The following is a 24926-nucleotide window of genomic DNA, read 5'->3' on the forward strand; positions in this document are numbered from 1 at the left end:
CCCCATCTGTGGCCAGACCGTGCCACTGCCTCGTTCAGCTGAGCAAGGGAACATCCACTCGCTCGCTCAGATCTTGGGAGACAGGTCCTGCTCTAGAGCAACAAAAAATGAGCTGCTCCTTAGTCAGGTCTGAACCTTTGCACTTAAGTCAGCCTTTGATGAAACTTTCCTCCGGATTTGAACGCTGCTCTTTATAGCTGGGCAATCTGCTGGCTCTGTCCTTTTTGCTCCTTACACTGGCATCATTCTGATCTATGTGGTGGTCTCACATTTTCCTCTAGAGCTTTCTGCACGAGCCTTGTTTCCAAAGCCCAATAACACAAGCAGTGATTTCTAACCTGCAGTTGCTTCAGAAGGATGGATGTTCAGACACAATCAGTCCATTTTGCTATTTTTTCACCTGTTATACAGTAGTTGCTCCTGCTGTTTGGATGCTGCTTCTTTACTCACTTTCCTTTCCAATCTCTTTTGTCCTCATAATGTACTGTAAAACTTTAAGTGATTTATGAAACATGGAAAACTGTATCACATCCAGTTCAGTTCTCCTTAAAGCAGAGTCATTTCCTCCTGTTGGGTTGAAGGTGCCTCTAAGGAGGATGTTCCATGGAAGGATTCAGCCACCCAGGAGCATTCACTTTGACTCCTCAGATGTGGTGAGTCTTTCCCATGCCCAGGGCAGAGAAATGACACCACACCATGAGATGGCCATGATGCTGAGATAACCCTGACATGCATTCAGGGGTTCTGAGTGCTTTGGGGCATCTTTGTACTACGTGAGGAATCATACACAGGATCCACAAGCGGCACAGGTCTGATGGACTCAGATGGAAGCGTCGTTCCCAGGTAGCCCATATTCGGGTGCCCATCACTTCATACAGACCTGCAGAATCACTCCAACTGACTCCATGGTTATCTCACCAGCAGCCACACATCACAGAGGAAACAGTCCTGGTTTGCTGTAATTTGCAAGTGTCATCTCCTACCAATGGAAAGAGAAGCACAGGAACGGCAGAGCTGAGCTGATTTGCTCTGGCACCAGCATTCCAACGGGGCAAGATATACCTATGACTGTCACATACAAATTTAGTAGATAGCACGCTTGCTTTTTATTTGATTTTTAGCAGGTCTCTCCACAATAAATATAAGAGCAGAATGCATAAACAAAGTGCCTGGCACTTACAGTTTATCTTGGTGACGGAAAATTTGATTGATGGTAAGTTCAGAAAGTGGCAAATTTTCAACACAGGGCTAAATAACCTTTAGTTGTTGATTTTAATTATTTTTTTTTTTTTTAGCTCAGTTTCTCTTAGCCTTCACATTTCTTGTCTTGAAGCTGATGTGTTCTAGTGTTCCATCAGCTGCTGGGTGGGGGGAAAAAAACCCCCTGCCCTATTTGATCCTTGTGTATTTTCACTGATCAAGTTTCTTACTACCAGGTTAAGAATTAAATTAAGAACTTTTGCATGTCACATTGCTTCTTGTTGTCTCTTTCTGGGACAGAACCTGTGAGACAGACCTTTCTGCTTGCAAGATGCTAATTTTGAACCTATCACTGTTCCTGCAACACCGAAAGAGTGGAGGGGGGCAGGCACACGAGCAGAATGAGGTAGCTCAGGGGAGATGCCAGTCAAAAAAAGCTCCATTCATAAAGCATAGAAGGAAAGATTATTTTACAGAAGGGGAAATTGAGGCACAATCTTACGGTGATTTGTGTCCAGGAGCTTCTGGCTGAAGGGCAAGCTCAAGCTGGACCCCATGGCTCCTAATCTTGTGCCTTAGCAACAAGACCACTCTCCCTCTGCACGCAGGCTCAGAGAGAAGCTGTGCAACCTTCTAGGAGGGAATCCTTGCTGGATTAAGCACTTTGCTTGCTTTCCTCTTCTCACCCCTTTCCTCCTTCAAAGCATGGAGGATGGGGAGGGGGCCAGACAGTGAAATGGTGCCCACCCCCCCTCACTCTTCAGCCCACCCCACAGCCAGTGGGGTCCTGGGGCTCCCCAGTGGCCCCCGAATGCCCACACCCCTCGGCCGGGGAGGAGGGATATGATTTGTAATTGCAATATTTTCATTACCGTCTCTTAGTTCTTTGCACACTAATGTCAAGAGCTTTGTCTTTGTAGTGTTATTGGCATTTTTCATCATATTCATGAAGTGTGGGTCAATTTTCTTCAAAAGGCTCACTTCGCCAACTTGCCACAAAGACAGACAGTAATAAATTCTACTAGTGCACAGCGAAGGCTTCGTAGCTGCAAGCAACAATAAAAAGCAATGAGCTGGGTGTCACTAAGTAACTCCAGTTTACACTGCATTTTCTTCTTTTATTGAAAACTCAGAATATGAATTTATTAATGAACACACAGGCCTACTTTGAAGGGGTGGGGTGTGGGGGGGCAGGGGGGCCCAAGTCAATTTATTTGGTATTCACACAGTGTGTGCCTACATTGTATTGTTTCATCATTTTATGGCCAGGCACAGCTTGTTAGGCTGTGGCCCTCCAGAAAAAAGCAGGCTCATATAGCAACACCTTGACGTAGATGTACAGCTGCTTTCACTGTGGCTGTCTCACCTTTAGCCCCGTCTGTCTACTGCCGGCTTTCATTTTCCGCATTCATACATCAATAAGCTTTGCATGCTGACACCTAATTTTGCAGGCTACTTTGGTTATGGAGGCCATGTTTTGCATATCACTACCCACCCCCTTCTGACATCTACTGCCTTTAAAGAGGGAGAGAATAGAGAGAGCACGAAAGAGGGATTCTTTTCTTCTCAGCCTAATCAGAGATTTCTTTATATTTGTCAAAAGCAGATCTGCCAAATCAACTTTAATTGATTCTTCCACAGTTCTCATGTATGATTTTTGAAGGACTGGGCTTGTGTTCCAAGACACAGTGTTGTGTTTCAAACAAATATGAGGTTTCTACAGTAAATCAAATTTGGATGCCAATTAGTTAGCATTTTCCATTCCAATTAAATTTGAGACCTTTCTGATTTTGAAAGACTTGTGTGTCTATGCCTGTGTGTACGGATGTGTGTGTGCCTATCTGTATTTTAGAGAGGCAGGAAGATATATACATATAAAATATTTAATGTGCTCTCGGTGGTCTAATAAGCAGGGAGGGGTCAGAGCCACCCATTTAAATATACATTTTGGAGGATTTTTATTTTTTTTTACCTTGTTTATTTCACAAGGGCTTGCCAGCCCATTCTAACCTGTTATGTGACACCGCAAAGGTTTTTACTTCTCAGTCAGGTGGCTAATGTCATTATATCGTTGACAACTCATAAAATGTTATAATCTAATAGGGCTTTCCCTCCCCACACACACATAGTGAAAGCTCATTGTAGCAAAGAAAGGATTAGGGGCAAAAAGCAAGATTAATGGTTAAAAAAATGGAAGCAGGCTGAGTCCAGATAGAACACTGTAGCTTAAAAACAAATATAATTTGTATATTAAAATGTGTCTTGATCTTCTCTAGATTTACTCTAAATAAACCCAGCATACAATACAAGGAATTTCTTACTGGATATTGCATATATTTCAGCAAAGTCTATATATTTGGGTTGAATCAATTTTTAAATGAATTCCTTTTATGACTAAAAATCAGTTTTCAGGCAGACTCAGAATATAGAGACTAAGACTGAATCTCACACTAGAGGGATGGGAAGGAAACAAAAGCTTGGTTAGATTAGGTAGGACTCTCATGTGCAATCACAGTCAACCATAAAACTATCCTATAGTATCTGTGCTGGGAGAAATCTTCCCAGCACCCAGGGGTCTGACTGCCACAGAAGGGGCAAACCTCCTGCCAATAAGTTTTACCCTCTTGGGTCCCCAAAAGGACCTCAGGACAGCCAGCCAGCCCAGCTCCAGCAGACACCAGGAGCAGGCAGACGCATTCCCATTCGCTTCCAAGGACTCAAAACCAGAGCGGTGAGGAATTCACCCTCAGCGAAATTCAGGTGGGAACAAGCACACGCCCGCATTTCTTTGGGAAGGAGATTAATTAGTTCCTTCCTCTTATAAAACATAAATAAAGGAACAAAGACCTGAGCTTGGAAAGGTGAGAAAATCCAGGCACGCTTGGCCAGCAGGGAAAAGCAACAATCTTCAGTTAGTTTGGTGCTAGTACGTCAAGTGTTTCGTTCCTGCCATGTACAACTACTGCCTGACACCACCAAAAACAGGAAAATGAGAAATTATGATGGCTGTTGAACACCATTGACATATCCACAATGTGGCATCCCATGTCAATTAGCATTCCTGCTTCCATAATTGTTATACAAGGGGAAAATCTGCGGTGTTAAACAGCCCTCAGATTCACCTCTCTGGACGGGCTTTGTTTTGTGGAGTGTTTAGCACACATAAAATAAAATCCATGGGAAATCTGGCTGGCATGAGACCCTTGATGGGTTTGTGTTTGGAGAGTTTTTATATTCAGTCAAATATGGGTGGTTTAGGTTAAATTTTTCAAGCCAGCTTCTCTTTATACCTGGGTAAAACCAAATCTCCTGGGTGGAAAAGCTGCAGATTTGCTGATAGCTGAGATTTTGACTGGACTGAACGGGCAAGCTGAGGAGAAAAACTGCAGAGCAGTATGCAAACATTTTGCAACTCTCAAAACAAAAATGTCTCAATTCTTTAGTGTGAAATCTCTTGGACTGTTATACTCTTTAATTGTTGGCTTGCATAAAAACAAAAGGGTTCAGTGTTAAAATGAAACTCTGAAACTAATGTTGAACGTCAAACTGGCCTTTTAAAGGGTTTTTTTTTACCTTTTTTTTAATAAAAAGTCTAAAATTTAATTTTTCGTTCAGCTGATGATCAATTTTTCTTCTACATTTCAAGATCTGCAATAACCCACCAAATCCTCTACTTATCTCCCATTGTGCTGACTCCTGTAAAAAATGTAGCCCTTCAAGCTACAAAATGATAGAGGAAAATCAGACAACACACAATAAAGCCTATAAAATTATGAACAGTACAGGGAAAGCAAATAGAAAAGAATTAGTCATTATTTCTCACAGTGTAAGAACCAGGGTGCACCCAATTATGAGGCAGCAGGGTTAAAATAGCCCATAAGAAACACTTTTACAAAGAATAACTAAATTATGCAACTTAGTGCACAGCAGGTTGCAGAGACCAGGAATATAAATGGATTGTAAACACGATTAGACAAATTTACAGGAGAGGTCTACGGAGGACTGGCAAGCACGAGAATCCAGCACAGCCTATGGTTTGGGAAGTCCCTGACACAGTGCCTGGGCAGGGCTGGGGAAGGGAGAGGTCCTTCTCTGTGCAATTCCATCCTGACAACACTGTGGTGATGCAGAGTCTCACCAGGGATGTAAAATCACCTCTGCAAAGGGAGGGTGTGGGTTGCTCACGGGACCTCCTTCCCTGGCTGGGTCTGGTTGGAGATGCCGAAGGAAGCGGTTGAGGAGGGCTCCTGGTCAGAGCAGTACCTCCAAACCCCTGGGGGAATCACAGCACTGCCAAGTGCACGCTGAGCCCTTGATCCAGACCACACGTGCAGCAAAAAACAATGGCACTGATGAGCGATTATGTGTCTTTGTAAAGCACTCCTACCAAGGTGCACTTGTGTGGCTGGTATGCAACAGGGCTGGGGATTAAGCTCTTTGTGTGTTTGTCACTTTAGGGGTACTTAATTGCAGGGTAAGTAGAAAAAGAGAAAATTAAAAGAGGGCCACAGGCTGGTTTGACAATGGTGGCAAGAAGTGCCCTGTTCAGCAAGAGGAACGGGCCTGGGGAATCAAGATGGGCACATAAATGTGGCTCACGTGAGCTGTCTTTAACCACTGGCAAAGACGAGAGCAGAAGTTTTCAACCATTTCTTGATTTATGGACCCTTACACTCTCAACGGAGAGGTGATCACCTGTAACAGTGAATTAAAGCCTCCTGACAATAGGTTTTTTTCAGCTGCCTTTCAGCCACCCTTTAGAGAGGTGGCTCAGAGACCCTCTGGGACCTTCAACCCAGTTGGAAAGCTACTGGCATAGGAATGAGCAAAGGGACAGGGATAAGTAATGTCCAAGCCTGGGGTTTAGATTTGCCACCCCATCTCCATTTCCTGCCTAACTGTGACAAAAGAATAATTTTTAAAAGCCTTCATTTTCCTCCATAGTTTTAAGGCTAAAAAGGACTATTAGATCATTTGTTCTGACCTTTTACATCTACAGGCCATCACACTTCCTCCAGTTTACGAGTACCTCCATAAAATAAGAGCCCATATTAATTTCAATCACCACTGAGGGAAATAAACCTGCTCCAGTCAGGAAAGGATATCTCTGAAGTTCATCATTCGCCACTGTTCACACTCTCTCCACTCACATCCTTTCTAATTTGTACTTTCCTAATTGTACTATTTTCCCTCTGTATACCCACGGACCCATTGGTAAAATACTGGGAATAGGAGTTTAAAATTACAGTGGCATCCTATGTTGGTCACACTTGATGTAGTAAAAAGGAATCCCAACGGGAACACTTGGACAGCCTAACCAGACAAGAAAAAAAAAAAAAAAAAACCAAAAAAACTACTAAAAAAAAGGGAGAAATCCCTGTTCTCCCCAGCTCACATAAACCCGAAGAGATTAAACGGCCGGTCAAAAGTCACCCCAAAGTTGGTGGCAGAGATGGAGCTGAAACCTACTTTCTCAACTCAAATCCAGAGTTTTAATCACCAGAACACCCTTCCTCTCCCTTCATTGCTTTCATTTATCATTTCAGGCTAGGCAGACTACATCGAAATGATGGCTTTGTGAAGCATAGAAACACAGTTTTACGGGCAATAAACAATAAATATGAACCTGAGGGACATCTCCTGGAAACCTCCTTGCCAAAAAAGAGCCCTTTTTTCCCATTTTTTTTCCCCCCAGAAGGTGGCAAAACCAGTCCCTTTCCCCTCCTGCCTGCACCCCTCTGCCGGGCTCAGCCTGCCGCTGGTCCCACCACCCTGGCAGCGCCAGCTCCCCTGCACGGCACGTTGGCTGCAGGATGGCAGCGAGTCCTCCCTCTCCCTGCCAAGATGACAAAGTCCTGGCTGGCTCAGCCGCCGCCTCTGCCAGTGTACCAGGGAATTGGTTGTGCGATTTCATTTAAGCCCTGCTCACTAATTATTAACTGTGGGCTCAGCATTCAGGGTGCAGACAATGGGATCAGCCAGGCACCGCTCCACGGGCGGGGGGGCACCACAGTCAGCACGGGTTTCTTTTTAATTATTGTGCAGTGGAATCAGTCCTGGAGAAGAGAATTGAAAAGTAGACAAAATTCTGATTAATAACCATAAGGGCTTGCTTTTTTTTTTTTTTTTTTGATAGCGTTTCTCTGGGTTCCTGCCCACAGGAGCCCAACTGTCCTTTCAGCTGTAACACCAAAGCCTGCACACACTTTAAAAAAAAAAAAAAAGCAAGATAACTTATTTAACTTATTTTGTTTTACAGGACTATTCCACAATAACAATGAACTATGCAGAGTTGAGCCCCCAAACCCATTTCTGGATCCAGACTTCTACGTATTTTGCTTGAGGACCCAGATATAAACTTTAAGGATGATGGATGATCCTGTTTGCAGCATCCCTGGGAAAGACATAAACTTCCCCAACAAGGTTGGAAGGGCTCTGTTCTGGACTGATGTCCAGGCTTTAAAGTTTCAGGCCTTTGCTTGGGTACTACATTTTGCTTTCTGTAAAGGCTGAACTCCTGTGGTATCCGTGTTACCTCCTCTCCCAGGGGATTTGTGCAGGGAAGGGTTGTCTTTATCTCATCTGGCATTTGCGTCTCACTGGCTCTGTTACTTTTGAACTGTAGAACTACACACTGGATCAGGTTCACTCTGAACATGGCTCCAAGCTCATTCTGAAATTGGGTGCAACACTTTGGGTGATTTTCCAGATACTTCCTCACTTCTAACAGCCTATTAATTAGTATATTTCCATCTCAGAGTGATACCAAGTGATAAATTTGTTCAAAATGGTAGGAGGAGGGGAAAAACAAAACCAGGGTCTTCTGAAAAGAGTGCTTCATCCTGGAAAAGCTTTGTTTCACGTGAGAATGCTCATCTGCACAATCTCTGATCATACCTACCAGACACATCTCAGACAGGGGCTTCAGCCTCTCTTCTCAAAGCTTTCCCAGCAGTGGGAACACATGACCTTCATTAGGGACAGAGGACAGTATCCCGCTGGCCCCACCTGAGGGGTTCAGTGTTAAGGAACCAGCAGCCCCACCATGGCCTAACTGGCACCCTGGGGAGAGCAGCTCCCCTTAACACAGAGCATGTGAACAGGGGCTCTCATGGCCAGGGATAAGGGAAAAAACATGCTGGAGCAGGTCCCAGGGCAAGGATTACAGAAAATGGGCTGCTGTATCTCACAGAGCAAGCACATGTCAGGGTCTGAGAGCAAACTCAGCCCTTTGGTGTGGGAGCCTCATGCTGTACCTGCAATGAAGCCTTTCCTCCAAATGGAGACATCAAGAGGAGATGACATTCCCCAGGGGCTGGCAAAATGTTATATGAATCACGCCCGACTCTGCTCAGGAAACATCTCTCTCAGGTCTGAGTGGAATTCTATACCAAAGACATACATTTTTACATTCAGATTTCTTTTTCTTTCCACATTCAATACCTTGGAAGTGCTTTTTCACTAAGCAGTTATTAAAAAGAAGGAAAATATAGTCTTGCACCTGAGTAATATTTCTTCCCCAATATTACTCAATTTACCCACGCAATAGTCCCTCCTCTTGTTTCTCAAGCCTTCCAATTCTGAGTTTTGACACATTTTGACCCAGTTCCCGGTGCTTCTACCACTCTGCTTTGATCCCACACAGACCAGCGTGCAGCAGGGACCCCCAGTTTACACAGGCTCCCTTCCCATCTCTCTCCCAAGGCTGTGGTGGGAGGAGAAGAGTCCCCTAAAACGACAGTAGCAAGCGCTGATTCCTTTTCAGGCTGCACCAGGTTCTTACAGCCACAATTCCTCACATTCATCCATGGGCAAGGCATTGTGGGGTATTGTGTTTGACTCTCAACAAACTGTGTTGCTAGGACGACGTTTATTATGATACATAATGTGAATAAAGGATGAAACTGTACACAGCGTGCTGATTTGCTATAACTGTCATCTGTGATGATAGTCTCTAGTTTATACCTCAAATGAATTTTGCATGGATGGTACCGATGCTACTGGGTGCTGCAGAGGTGTATTTTACAAAGCTGCCTGGGCCTGGCATGAAGATCATGCCACTTTAAACAGCGAATCTGTTATTGTGATGTTTGTGAGAGGAGAACAAGTGGGAAAGTCACTTTCAAGTGCAGCTCAGTGCTCTTTTAATGAGGAATGGGGTCTTCTTCAGAGTCAGCCAACTACTGAGGAGGAGCTGACACCCTTAGTAGTCAACATCCTCAAAACAGCTGACAGCTCCAGATAAATCAGTTTGTGTACTTCCTCCCCTTCTCATATCACCTGCGGTGACAGGAAAGCACTAATTTCCTTTGAGAGGGAGAGAGATGGATGCACGCGTGCATCCTGGGCATGTTGATCCTTCAGTGTAAAATTAACAAAAACAGAGGCCAGGCAGAACTGGGAATAGGCACAGCACTTTGTCAAGAGGAAGACTCCGCCGTGGTACGGCCCCATATTCATCACACGGTGATTTACAAACACGCGCTCGGTGGAGTCACATTGCGTTAGCCCCTGCGAGAGGAAGCTGTGACAAACACAGAGCCTTGGGTGAACCCACTGCCCAGTTCACAGCTGTGATCCTCCTCTGTGCAGCACAACACCCCATGCCAAGGGCGCTGGCACACAGTGCAAGTGGTGCTCGGGTGTTCTGCTTGGTCCTACACCCGGACACAGCCGGGCCCTGGATGAACACCCAGCTGGGAGGAATTCTCTGACACCGCCGCCTTTGAATCCCACCACCCCAGAACGAGGAAAATGTTGCTGTTGCTGACTACAGTCCAATCCCACACCTGAACAGCCACGTGCCTGGGGCCTGCAGCACCCTTTCAAGCTGCTCAGGAGGCACTCACTTGTTTATCAGTCACTCACTGCAATCGATAGGGAGTTAAGTACTGCCTGCACCCTCTTGCACAGACAATCCTCGCCGCACACTTCCTGAATTCATTACTCCGGCGCTGCCACATGGCTGAGTGATGTTATAAAAATTAGGTACTGCAGGCCGTTAAAAGCATTGCACCCTCCTCGAAAAGCAACACACCCAAAAAACCCCTCAGATAAAATCGCAGGGAAATTTCTCCCAGTAGGCAACGCAGCTCACAACTTTCCCCTGAGCCCAGAAACCTCACACAGGGCTGGCTGCCATTCGTCTTGTGCCATTAGTTCTGAGAGTCATCTCATCCCACCTTCCTCACTGAACTGCCACGTTTCCAGAGACAGGCTCTGACACGAGGCGAGCTGAAACAAGGCAGAAACAAAAGAAAGACACCCAACCTGTTTAAACAGGGAAGTGAAGGGTTCACTGTGACCCTGTTTCAGGGAGGATCTGGCCCAAAAAACAGACACACGCTGTCCAGGTCTGAAGAGAGGGTGTCTCACCTCCCCGTGCTCGATGCACGTGGTATTTCAGCTGCATTTAAGAGTCCCTTCTCTGCACAAGGACCTTTTAATGAAAAGAAGTAAAATAAAAAGAAAACACAAATAACCAACCAGATCCTAAAACTACAGATGAGGATCTGAGTTTTTCAGGTCTCAACTTCTCCCTCCCTAAGCTGACAGTAACCTCAGTGTTGCCTTGATGCATCAGGTTACATTAGTTAAATCACTGACAATTCCATCATTTATATAATGGAATACGATTGCTGTTCTCAGATGAGACAAGTCACAGCAAAAATGCCTAAAAAGAGGTATTTGCCTGACAACCATTTTAAAAAACACTTACAGATTTACATTTTAAAATAAACACGTATCACTCTATATGCAAACACGAAACTATAAACACATCCATACATGCACGTGTGTGTGCGCACACACATGTATAATCACATTCACGTGCTCCTGTGGCTTTCCAGCTAAACTACTGCCATGTGTTGTACGTTATCCCAGGGCACCGAGCAGAAAGGCTGAAAACCCACCTCTGGGCGCAGGGGAGTTCGAAACTCATTTCTCCTGGACCAGAAATCCAGAAAGCCACACTCCATGCACAGGCCCCAGTGCCCACAGCGAGCTTGGCACAGTCCAAGCACAGGCAAGTTCAGCAGCACAGAGCCCCAGGAAACCAGCAAGGACATTTTGTCACCCCTGAGGTTGCACAGCGTTCACAAGATGCTGCCCCCACAAGCCACAGTGCTCTGCGAGTGCCAATACCTGCGTGAGTGATGCAGAATTACACCCCTCTGGGCAGAAGCTCTCCCTTTCATTCCAGTCTCATAGAAGCTGGGTTGTTTCTTTCTTGCACCGTTGAGTAGTTCAGTGAAAAAGCTCTTTTGTGTGTAAATAAATATTAGGTGTTGTTTGTTTGGTTTTTTTTAAGCAAAGAAAATTCGTAAAATAAAGCAGACAGGATTCATTTATATGAAAAATAGAGGGATTAAACATAGCCAATAAATTACAATAAACTGTCCACAGTGAACAATGCTACCAGATGACCATAATGGAGATCCACTGCTCTTGTGCTTTTATTAAAAGAACAAAGCACTGCAATTAAATGTAAAATCCGGTAATATGTCATCGTACCTTAAGCATCCTTTTCTCATTCATTGAACACTGTCCTCTGATTTAATTGAAGCCTCTGGTCCCTTTGAGACAGCAATAGTCCTTACTCTAGGCCAAGTTTAGCATTTCATTATTTAGTAATCTGAGATGGAGTCATGCTATTGACTCTCAAGCAATCCTCTTTGCTTCTTATAACAAAAAGGATGCCCACAGAAATAATTGATACCACATTCTACTCTCTAGTAAATCGTCCCTTAGTGGATTGTGAAAAGAGGTTTTTGATTTAGACTTAAGAATAACAAAAGTTGGGTATATTTTTCACTGATGACCCCCATATGACATGTCCATAACCCCTTTCACAGCAGGAATGTTGGCCTAAAGGCATTTTAGCAGCTAAAATGAGTGACTAGAGGCTTTCCAGGTTTTGTTATATATATTCGGTATATAAGTGATGCCTTCGTACAGGAAAGTCATTTTTTTCTATAGAACAACTCACTGTAGACCTGATCGGGCCAAGAGCCCGCACTCTCCTGCCTGGTACCAGGCAGCCATCGGTGCTTAGCACCTCGTAAAGGCAATCAGCAGCTTGCAGATTCATTACAGCTTTGCAGGCTGGAAATGGGCTTGAAGCCGCGTGGGGTGTTTTCTTTGTTAGGTGAAACAACCCAGGTGAGTCAGGCAGCGCATCCGAAATAACCCAGGTGAGTCAGGCACCCCCCATGTCCCCTGAGACTGGGAACAGCATTAACCAGTTTCCCAGCTCCAAAACACCCTTATCTTCCAGAAGCCTCTGTTATGCCCCAGCCTTTGGGATTTTCATTCCTCCCTGCTGAAAGTGGCGCTTTGCTCCCTGCAGATGGCCCGGGAAAGGGCGGTGTCGTGGCTGCAGCCCCAGCTCCTCGGCTGCCTGCCCAAGCCACACCGAAGCTGCCCGTGCAGAAGCTCCCCCGGTGACAGTGACGCTGGATGAGCGGTCGCTCCTCTGTCACCTCCCCATCAGCACAGAAACAGCCCCACAGACACCAGCCCGGGCCGTGAGAGAGCTCCAGCCAGACACATCCTGCACATCCTTCCCGCAGAACGCCACACAGACATGTCCTAAGCCACAGTTGCTCCCAGAGAGCTCCCAGTCAGAGGGCTGGACCTACTCTCCTTTTCCATTGGTAACATTATGATTGAGCAACTGCACAGGGCGACAGCCACCTCCTCCTGCCTTTGGCCAATGTGCAGGGGCACCAAAGCATCCCTCCCTCCCTTCCCTCACTAATTCCCACAGCACTTTGTGGTCCCAGAGGGACTTAGTGCCTGGACCCCACTGCCAACCTCCTCTTCACCATCACACAAACGTGCTCCTTGTCTTGCACAAAGCATTGTCACATTGGTGCATCAGGACTTGCTGTACCCACAAGAAGGCACCCATCCACCTGTCCTGAAGTCACCAGCACTGTGCCGGGAGCAGCTGCTGGTGGTGGCACCTGCTGTGCCACAGGTACCACCAACGGTGCAGCAAACATACTACATCTGCAGAAGCAGTGAAAAGACTCACTTATTGCAGGAGGGGGAGTTTGAAAGGCAGAGACCATGTGCCAGTTTGTAGGATGGCTTCGACATCCAAGAGAGTAAACTCCACTAATTCCTCTCAGTGAACATCTAAGAACAGTGGGCACAGTTTACAAGAGGTGACTTGTTGCGGATTCATGGTTGTGCACGTTAAAGGACCAGCACAACACTGAAATGTGGGCACATCAAGTCAGTGCTCCCATAGGCTGATGGAAGCCTGCCCTGACCACTCGCTTGGCTTCAACTCACTGGTCCAAACCTGGGGGAAATTTAAAGCTGTTTTGCACGGAGAAGAGTTGTATAGATGCAGGAGTGCAGCCATGATTCAGACACCAGCCCTCTCACAAGCCAATTCACAGGTCAAACAAAAAAAGACTACCCTGACACCTCCCTGCTTTGGAGCTCTGGCACCTCTTGCTCCCCAGAGTATCAAGAAAAGTGAGTTTTCACTAACTTTAAAAGACCAACACCCGATGGTCAAAAGTGGCTGTTTCCTCTGGAAATCTGCGCCATCGTTACCAGGCAATGCAAGCACAAAGCTAAGCTGGGGAGACCAAGCTCCCCCCAATAAACTTGCATGGTTCCCATTAATATTAATGGTAATTACGCAGGTGTATTGGGAAATAGCCCCCTCGCAGGGCTGCAAATCTCACAGCCCTGACCTACGCCCATAAGCCTGAACTCAAACTCCTCTGTACATAATTCTGTAATCTACTTGGCATGTTAAGCATTTCAAATTAAAAAGTGTCAGGGTCAGAGCCAAAACAATGCATTATATGGGATAAGATTTTAATTCAGCCGGTCCTGGGAGAGACATGGGGAAGGAGGAGAAATTCATGCCAATTATTTTGCATTTTGGGAGAGTTATTTGATTGTAGGACAAGCCCATACCAGGGCACCGTTCAGCGAGTTTTGTTTTGTTTGTTTGCTTCTCTTCTCCCAGTACTCAAATTATCTCCAGGTCCTTAGATCCATTAGACTAATTAATATTAAGAACATATGCATATGCAAATTAGGCCATGGTGCCCATATATTTCACTTTACGTGACAGCTTGAAGTGTAGTTGTGTGAGTCAATCAAATGCCATAAATTTGCTATGCACAAAAGATCATTAATATTAATTGGGGCATGGGTACTGTGCAGTAGCCCATGCCACCATTAGAAATGGACCCCTCACTTTAATTGTTCAGCAAATTCCTTTTTTATTTATTTATTATTTAATTTTAAATCAATACCTATGGCCTGATTAAAATATGTATTTTTTTCCCCAGGTAGTCTTCAGAACAGCATGAGAATTGTATTAAAAAATACAGAGCAGACCTTTTCTAAGACAGATGGCACACAATGAGGTTAAAAAAAGTATCTTGAGATCCAACCAGCAAGAACAAAAAAAAAAATTGCTTGCATTGTTGTTTTCATTATCTTGCTTCTGTCATTTCATGAGCTTTGTATCTTGCAAGGAAAGAAAGAAGGGAGAAAAACTGTGAAATTAATCTTTTGTGCATGGCCTGATAAAGAAGAGACATGCTCAGACAAAAGATAGACTGAGAGAAGGTACCGTGATTGATGACTAAAGTAAAGGTGTCAGAAGAGTATTATGTAAATTACTGGAGGCACAGACCATTTCAGAGAGAATGAGAGGGAGAGGGGAAGCCAGGGAGAGAGAGAAAAAAAGGACTGCAGAGTCGATGTCACCAAGACACTGGTCCCCAAGCGCCAATTTCTTGCCATCTTTCATCTGCTCAGACAAGCTCACCTCACTTTCTATTTGGTTTGCACAATGTAACAAAGGAGGAAAAAACTGTCAACATTAGCATGAATCCAGCCCAAAAGCGGGGTTCAAGCACGCAGCGTCTGAAGTGAGGTAGCGAGACGGCAACTTTAAGGCAGCCTCGGTGCTCGTACGTGTGTCTGTGCGAGGCGGCGGCTCGGAGTCGACCCGCTCTTTTATTTTGTGCCAGAGCAGGGATTCAGACAGACAGGGCCAGGTCTTTCTCTGTGTTAAGACACCCAGCTCGATACACTGGGCAGAAGGAGAGGGAAGGACAGAGCTCACATCCACCAAACTCTTCCTGGGAAAACCTTTCCTCGCCACTGGCACGGCCTCGCGCGGCAGCTTCCCGGCCACGCTCGCGCCGATCCCCCGGCACGCCCTGCTCCGTGCTCCAAGGAGCGTGGATGGGCAGAGCTCAGCCAATGCCTGCCACGAAATTCCAGAAGGGTTCAACAAAAGCACAGCCCAAACCAACTTACAGCGAGCAAAGATATGTTTGGTCTCCCGTTCCTTGTCCTTCCGGCTCAGAATTGCGCCAGGTTTTCACATCCCGAAAGGATGACGCGGTTAATAGCAGGGGCAGTAAGAAACCATTTTTGTACTTTTACCTTTTTGAAAAAAAAAAAAATAAAAATCCAAGTTAAAATGCAACAGGTTTTCAGGAATTTTTCCCTTTGTTCCTGACTATATGATTAATCTGGCTCCTGCTTTAAAACCAATTATTACGTATTGTCTTTTGAATTTCACCTCCGACATATCTTTGCCCCTATTTAATTTGATCACTGGCTTTTATTCAAAAACTTCATTTTCCAAGGGAAAAAAACAACTACAAATGGTCACCTATCACCTCCCTGGTAACAAGCGAAAGGAGCATTCAAGGGGAAGGAAATACTGAACTGGCATTTGATGAAATGCACAGTTCCACGCCGCCCATACTCTTGATACACGAGGCTTAAGGTACACGGTGCCCTCTATACATTAACTAATTACCCCAATTCCTGCCCTGTAGAGTGAGTCCCTGGGTTTATAATGGGAAAGCAGAGAGAAGCGAGAGCAGAGAGCTCACCTCCCTTATCTCTGTCCTCTGACAGCTCGGTAAGATCATCCCTCAGTCTCATCTTGCCCTCTCCCCTTGCTGCTCTTCCCTCTGTACTGCCCAGCACTGGAATTTCAAGGGCCATAGCTGGATTTGGGGCAAAGATGGTAATCCCAGCATGGCTCCTGGCAGGAATCACTTCAGTACAGAGCACAAGTGTGCAAATAAAGCTGCTTTCCAACTTCCTTCCTTCAGATTCAATCAGCCATCACATGGCTTTCATTTCGAGTGTTGAGAGACATTAAAATGAGATTTAATAACAAATTGTTTCAATTTTGCATCCCTTCTAAATTCTGTTGGCCAGGCAGGATAGTGCATGGAAAAAGCATTCAGTTTTTCTCATCAAATTTTTCATTTTTCCACTCTATTTTTTTATTTGTGCATGAGTGCAACAGTTGGAAAAAATTTAAAATCCAAAGAGGCAGCTATTCCTATACCATCAATTTGCCCCTTAAATGGTAAAATGATAAAATGAGTGAAAAAAAATAGATGTTCTGGGCACCATGCTCTGTGCAAATCAGTTCTTAAAGTATCAGTGAATTCACATTTTAAAGAATACTTTAGTTTGCAAGATTGAAATTCTTTAAAAGAAGAAACTCTCAAAGGAAGTTGTCATTTTAGGCTGCACAAACCAAAACCCTTCCAAAATCAGGTGCTTAGAAAAAAAATTGAAGCACTTTAATAATTTAAATTGCTCCCCTTTGCACATGCCCAGAACCCAAATCCCTTTTCTAACTGAAGTGCTTATATAAAAATTTGACAGCTCTTATAATTTTAAATTGCTCTACACTGAGTATGCCCAGAACCTCGATCACTTCCAAATTCAAGGGCTTATAAAAATTTGAAGCACTCCAATAATTTTAAATTGCAATGCACAGTGCAGAGTGATTTAAAATTATTGGACTGCTTCAATTTTTTTAAAAGGTCTTCAATTTGGAAGTGAGTCAAGCAGCATTCTAATACAGTAGTTTAAGACATACTGTATTGATGTGAAATTTAACATCTAAAAATAATGAAAATTAAACCGGATACACTGTTTAAAAAGTGAGGATGGTTTTCCTAAACATCCCTAGGAAATCCAGAAAACCACAACTTCCGGCTGCTCGGTCCTTCTTGGTGAACGAGGCAAGAGTGAAGAGTAAAGGAGGAGATGCTTGAGACAAAACCACAGAGGTAAGATCAGCTTCCACCCTTGGGCTGGAGAGCAGAAAAGTCCTCTCAGAAGTGCTTGGAGTCATCTCAGAGGGGTGGGAGCTCATGCTGACACATCAGAGAGGAAGAGTCATGGAAAAGGCTAAACCGGGCCCTTCGGATCCCTCTGGCAGGAAAATGGGTTTAGACTGTTTACAGATCTGCTGGTTATAGACCAGCACTTTTTTGGATGGTGTTCCTGTTTCCTCTCAATCCATATGCTTTCTACTGGGAACTCACAGCAAGTGTCCCATGCGGGGTTCAAAGCGCTGGCTCCCCACTGCTTGGCTTCATGAAGAATGGAACTACATGATTTCCACTAGGTTTAGTGTTAGGCACTGGCTCTGTGTGTAAGTCTTTTTGGCAGCTATTTGCTTCCCTTTAAAATCTTTCCCTTTTTTGGAGGTGATTTATATTAATAAACTGTTTTGGATCAGAATTGGCATGATATGTAAAACCCATGCCTGTTTGGTATTTCTGTTGTGTATGCTGAATTAGAGGGGGGGGAGGGAAGAAGACAACGCTGTTCAGCTGGCTGGGAGTCTTTTTCTGTTCCACACATTCAAGTTCTTCTCAGGAGTCAACTGCAACTGTTAGAGAGTTTCTTTTAAAAAAATCAGTTTTGACATCCTGAAGATAGGGAACGAAAAGAGACTTGAAGTCACCACATTTTCCATGCATTCACGAACATCTGCAATGTAAAATCGTTTCACAACAGGGGCTGGGCTCTATTTCATCTTACAACAAGTTGGGGATCTTGTCTATTTGCAGCTTATTCAGTCTGTTTGATAATAGGAACTTTGGCTGTGAGTTTCATTTTGAAGTTGGGGTCTTGTGGTGTTGTTCTCTGTTGTCTTTTCTTTCTTGCTAAGTTAAACATCACTGGAAATGACAGAAAGAGCCCTTATGCCTTGCTCCTGGTTAATAAAGGAGGCTCGTTAAGTTTTGGTTATTATCTATTCCAAAGGAGCATCCTCAGACAAAGAGAGAGACGACACCTAGGGCAGTGCAGGTTCTAATGCGAATTCCTGGAAGAGAGAAACTCTTCAAGAATGGATTAGCTGGAGAGAGTCAAACAAGCACAGGAAGTCTGAGCAGGAAAGCCAAAGAGAGATGTTTTCAGAATACACGGGTCCCTTTTAAAACTAGGACCAGCTAAGGAAGAAGGAAAATGACTCTGCAGGAGAGATGAAAGGACCCAGGACTGGGAGGTGAAAGTAGTATAGGAGAACTCCTTAAATATCTGGGATGCTCCCAGTTCCCTGGGAATTCGGGAGGACAGCATGAGCCCCAAAGGGTGGTTTCTCAGACTGCCAGTAGGTTACAGCTCATAGACATGCATGGCAGGACATGACCTCCATTATAATTTAATGCAGACCAGTAAAAAAAATGTTGCAACTTTTCCTTTTATGTTCATGAAGCTTTTTTCTTCCCCCCCTCCCTTTTTTTTTAATCTGCATCTCTCTGATCAGAATAATTCATTGCATGGGACAGGGTCAGACCAACTTCCCACTGCAGCAGGTTACAGATAAATGGTGTCCTCCTACAGTCCTGCACAACGAACTCGTACTTTTATGCAACAGAGTCACAATTTATCACATAAAAAGTACCCGCTTTGAAAAAAAAAATGGTGCAAAGAGGTTTTATTCAATAGGCTGTAATGGTGAGCTGTTATGGTCTATCAGGTGGATAATGTGCATCTTAAAATACTGTGTAAATACATATTTCTATAATAGCCTGTTACATTTCCAAAGGAGCCATTGCAGCCTGCATTTGAAGTGAGAAGGAGCTCATAGGAGATGGGCTCTGGCACTTTTTTTCTCTCAGCAGGAGGTGGGCAATGACAATTTTTCCTGAATTAGAGAGGAAAAATATTATTTTCTGATTCAAATGAATAATAAAAAACAATGGAAAGCAGCAGCTCAGAGAACTTTGGCTGGAAGGAAGGAAGGAAGGTAAGTGTTAATGTGATGAGAGCGCCAAGAGAGCTTTGCTCTCTCCTGCAGTCGCCGTATTTCCTTGCTCCCCAACTGAGATGGCAGCATTACATGAATGTTCTCCGTATTTTCTTCCCAAGAGCTGGTAGAATTATTTGTTGTGAGCAACATTCATAGGAGCTTTGATCCTGAAAATGCCTATGTATGAGAGCAGCCAGACACCTGAGAGCAGCGGCTTCTTATATGGCACAAGCATATCCCAAAGTCCTACATATACTGTTGTTAGGGAAAAATAATTATTAATATGATGCCTAATTAAACAGTTTTGCAATAGCTGGGATGGATTATCGGATGCTTGTGATGTGTGACTGTGATACAAGTCAGGAATAAACTCTTCAGCTCCATGACTGGACAACTGGGAGTTTCAAAGCAACGGATGAAGATCCAAAACTGATACAACACCCAGGAAAACCGGGGTGGAATTCCTGGAATTGGCTGAACAGAAACCAGCCATAGCTACTGTGGCCACATAAATAAAAACAAGATAGATCAGATGTTTCTGTTTAAAAAAATACAAGTGAATTAATTTGATTCCCCAAGCCTGCTTCTACCACAGAAGACTAAAAGACCCTGCCCCAGTTTTCTAAACAATCTGCAGGGACTGGCATGAGCTGATCTGCAACATCAGCCCCTGCTTTTCCCTTTCCCTCCTCCACAAACCACCACACATGACCTTTTGCCATAGGTTGTGCCTCTGAACACAAAGACCCCCAAGCCAGACAGCAATTCAGAGTGAGAGCCAACCAACACACTTCCCTTCTCTGCCTATTGCCCAAATTTTGGTATTTACACTCTGTGCCATCCCTCACACACAGCACATATATAATCCTTTATTGTAGTGCTGGAAAAGGATTCTCTATTATTTGCAATTATTTCCTAATTTGGCCAATATGAGAGGTTATTGCTGCTGAAAAGAATGAATAAAAGCATATCTGAGGCAAAAAAAGTGCTAGTAGTAAAGTTTAAAAAGAGCGCAGATGAAGATTAATAACCTCAGCAGTCAGGGCCTGGAGTACTTAAAACAAGTAAAAAGACATTACAGAGCAGGAGAACGGAGCCAGCAGGAACTTTTGTTATGACACCCAACGCCACATGCAACTCCTCAGGTCACTCAGTGCTAACTCTGTGAGCACTCCCAGCAAACCTGCCCCGACGTCAAGGAAACAGGGTTGATTTATAACTTTTTTTTTTTTTGCCCCTCACAAAGCTTTAGATGAACGTGTTTGCTGACTTATCTGAGAGCCAAAAGGAAATTTAGGGAGTATGAGCTCACAGATATTGGAAGCCTGCAGGGGGAAAAAAATAATTCAGGGCTTACCATTTAAGGTGGGGGAAAAAAAGCAGTCTGGGTGCAGACAGAAGCCTTTCAGCTGAGTTCAACCTGCTTTGGCTTGTGCCTCAAGCAGGTAAACAGTAGCTACATCACTAAAAAAACAAACAAGGACCACCTATCTGGACACATGTGGAGAGGGGAGGCCACCCTCATGGACACCAGAGGACTGCATGTAAGTGCTGATAACTGTAACCAACAAATTTTGGCCTGTTCCCTAAAAATGCAGTAGGAGGTTCTGCAGGTGCTCATCAGACGGATGCAGAACTACTGTACCTGCTCATGTCAGTGCTAGAAAGGGCACCAACCTCTTAATCCCAGGTAAAAAAAGGAGTGGGCACAAACATTTGCACCCCTGGAACAGCTCTGATACTGCACAATAAAGCAATCAGGACTCCAAAGAACCGAGATAATAAAGGCAATGGAGAGATGATTAAAAATACTTTGCTAAGGAGAAAACAGTTTTAGTCACATGCATACTGAGATGTCACCATTTAATAAAATGACAAAAACTATCTATCACATATGCATGAACACAGAACAATATAAAGAGGTTAACAGAAATTGATGGCATCCCGGCTTTAATTTTACACTGAATCGGAGTCTTTGGTGATTGAAAAAGACAAAGATGTATAGGGTTATCTTGGTGAAGAGGCTTTGCTAATTACTGGCACTTGTCATTTCTCCATAGCTTTATCTAAGTCAGGAAGGCTAACTAGCTCCTTTTCCCCAGTGTGCATTGTTTGTTCAGTGGGCTTTGTGCTGAGAAAGCCTTTTTCATAACTGCACCTCATTATTAACGGGTTCATAAATAAATGAGTCCTAATATTTTCCTCGGTTAGCATTTATGATAGGGACATTTGGACTACAAAAGATTACACTTGTCTTTAATAAAAATAGGCACTTATACATGAAGCCTATTAGGGTCCTTGTTACGTTGAAGAGGAGGAGGAGGCGGCAGAAAAGGGGAGGAGCAGGATTATAAAAACACACTTTATAGCACTATCATATTTTCCATGTGATTTTAGTAGCTATTTATTATCTTACATTAGCTAATTATGCCTCTAACCTGAAGTGGATCTCTGGATTCCACACTCTATCCTATGTCCTGCCATACTGCACGCTCCCGATCAGGCAAACGCCATAAACTAGGCAAACACTTGGAACACTGAAAACTTCTGGAAAAATAGGCAAGGTACGAGACAAAAAGGAGCTCTAACATACAGCTGATACTCAGGTGTGGATGTGCCCACTCCCAGACATGACAGACTTTGTTCCTGGACATGTGGCTCAACTCACTACAGGGATCAGTCAAGAAATGCTGGAAATCGGCTGCAAGGGTGGGGAAGGTCACGTTTGAGGAAGGTCATGAGAGCTCTAAGGTCGCACAAGACACCAGAAAGATCTCAAAGAGCATGGGGGGCTCTTCCTCCACATCCTCTACTCCTCCCTTTCTAGGAGGTTCATCCCCAAAAGGCCCATCCATCTGTGCCAGGACAAGTGACAGGAGAGGAGTTGGCTCTCCCAGCTCCACTTTTTTGCACGGGGGACACGCTGGCACAACACCAGAGCTGGACCCAAACCTCCCACAGCCCAGAGCAGTGTTTTAGCCATAATACCATTCCTTTTATGTGCTTTCAGCTCTGGGAATGGTTCCTCCTGCACAGCCCACCTGCACCTGCTGCAAGTCCACACTACACATCACAACACCCAGGGATGAAGGCAGAAGAGCAAACAAATATTTACTAAGAGACTATATTGTGGAATTGGTTTTGCAACACCTCACGGACAAATCTGACTCTTCCTTTCCGAGATAAACACCAAAATACTGTCATTTCCCCATATTTTTTCCAAAGGGTTAGGATCAGGCCCGCTGTTAAGTTTCAGAGGGTTTTTTATTAGTGTTACCAAAAAAGCCTTAAAATAGTTACATCAATTCTTTTCAGAAGACATCCACAGCATTGTCAGACAGCTTTAGAGTGTTTCAGGTCTCAAACAATGCTCTCTTTTATAGTTACTGTAACGCACCTTTTGTCAGCTATTTATAAAATGCTCTGAAGTCTTCTTTAAACTTCATCTTTTCAAAAATAACTTCAGACCAAACAAGCTGTAATGGACAATTCAAGACGTCAGAAATGCATCTGCCTGAGACCACAAAACTTTTCAGCTTTCTCTTAGGAAGTAATAATCTGAAAGCAAATGCATCAGAAAGCTTGTGCCACAGTATACTAAAGTCTCAGCTAATTTGGCTTTGTGAGACAAGTTTAAAGACCCCAAAGCATTTATAATATTTGGATTTTGTTTTTCTAATTAGATGTGTCTCTCATATTTTTTTGTTTCACTTACTGCTGAAGTAATTTAAATCAAGAAATCATTTAAGTGTATCTGGCATAAGGGGGTTTTTTTTGTAAATCAAAGTGAAACACACAAAACCATTTTAATCACAAAAGTACCACTTCCTTCAGGATGTCAGTAATTCTCAAAATTGCTTTAGATATTTGCTAGATATCAGAAATGGGTAATGCAGCATTTTAAGTGGCAGAAATGCATTAGTACTATGTAAGTACATGATCCTTAATGTACTAATCTCAGCAATATGTGTAATGAGAACTTTCAGTAACACTTTATTTTAAGTGTCCTCTGAGAAATGCTAATTTACAATGAAACACCTATGGAAGTACATGTGACATTTACATGAATACCAAATGAATTCATTTTGATCAATGCTATTACAATGAATATGATATGAATTCACAATGATAGGGCGTTTAAAGAATTACCGCATTTTCCTTGAATATTGCATGTTTTGAAGACTAGCACATGTTAAAAACCATGCTATATGTTCACTGGGAGATCTATATGTTAAGATGGGCAAAAAATACATAATAGGACTGTTTAAAACATGTTTGCATGGTTTAAAACATCAACAAAGAACACAGGTCCTCACTTCAGTCCCAGTAACGAGATCTGCTGAGCTCAATGGATTCTTTGACTTGCATTTGAGGACAGTGTATGGAACAATGGGCTGAACTTTGCACCCACTGCTCACCCAGGCAAATAACTACTCACCCACCCAAAAAACTGCAGCACAACCTAGTGCAGAGCATTTTCATACTCGAGAATAATGTGCCTTGTGCATTAAAGAAAACTTCACCGAGGAGCCCCTCTACAATCTGACCATTGGTGTCAGGAAAGGAATGGCTGGGATTTGCAGCCTTTGTAAAGACAACATTCAGCTGAAGTGCCAGAACAGGGGCTGAAGTTTCAAAAATCTGAGCCCCATTGTTGTCCTCTCTAACTGAGAAGCCTTGGAACAACCCCAAGATGTAGAGAAAATGTTTTGAAAGCCCTTAACAAGCTAACTGGTGGAGAAAAACACACAGTCAAAAGCTACTAAGAAACTAAAACAGCTGATTGAGCCCCTGTAGGTTTGCTGTTACCTCTCCCAAAAAATCTGTGAAATTGCAGAGCATGTTCTGGTGACAGTATAGAAACATTCCTCGTGGGTCACAGCTCTCCATGACCAAGTCCAGAAACTGCTGTGAGTCCATCTGCAAACTCTCTCCTTTCTGTGGCAGAGGCCACAGCCAGTTACAGCTGCATTAAAACAGTCAGTGTTTGAGGAAGGAATAAATGGAAGAGAAACAGATAGGAAGGCAATAAGAAAGCTGGCCCAAAGCTGTAACAGAGCTTTACATTCCCTGGAAACAGCCACAAGCAGTGATGGCCCAGACCTCAGGAACAAATGCTAATAAAAAAAAAATGACCCTGACTAGTTTTATCTAGCTTGAAAACCTTCATACAAACTTTTTCTATAAATATTATGACTAAATATGGCAAGAGTGGTGTTCTTTAAATGTGACTGCATTTTCCTCGAAGCATTAGACCATCTCCTATCATCGCGTACCAACCTTGGCTGGGTTTATTTAGGACTGTTTCCTTCTCCATCTAGTAAGAACCACGTTTAGTGGCTGATGCCAATCAGCAATTGCACTAATCAAGGTGTGACACCTGCCAGAGCAAAGGCTGAAGCAGCAGTAAGTGTTGGCTGAGCGCTGAAAGATCACAGTAATTGCCAGCGCCCGCCCTTTGGCTGGACTATCAGGCGTCGGGAGCTCTCGGCAGCGAGGCTTGGAAAGGATACAGGAATCCTCTTACAGCTCTGAAGGTCCCTCCTCACACAGTGCCAAATACCTCCTGTGAGACACTACCCACACTTCCCACCCACATCCTTAACACCAACCGGTGCTCAGCATCTCACGACGGACCCGTTTCACAAGCTACGAT

General features: G+C 44.0%; 1 long non-coding RNA gene across 2 annotated transcripts in view; it reads right to left on the bottom strand.

Moving 5' to 3' along the window:
• Positions 1-24926, bottom strand: part of LOC135412331 (uncharacterized) — a 274161-nt gene that overhangs the window by 193177 nt on the left and 56058 nt on the right. For both annotated transcript variants that reach the window (XR_010429581.1, XR_010429582.1), the window contains one exon: positions 15505-15633. This is a non-coding gene — a long non-coding RNA (uncharacterized LOC135412331). The remainder of the gene's footprint in view (positions 1-15504; positions 15634-24926) is intronic.

The sequence above is a fragment of the Pseudopipra pipra genome, chromosome 3 (genome assembly GCF_036250125.1).
Source record: "Pseudopipra pipra isolate bDixPip1 chromosome 3, bDixPip1.hap1, whole genome shotgun sequence".
Lineage (NCBI taxonomy): Eukaryota > Metazoa > Chordata > Aves > Passeriformes > Pipridae > Pseudopipra > Pseudopipra pipra.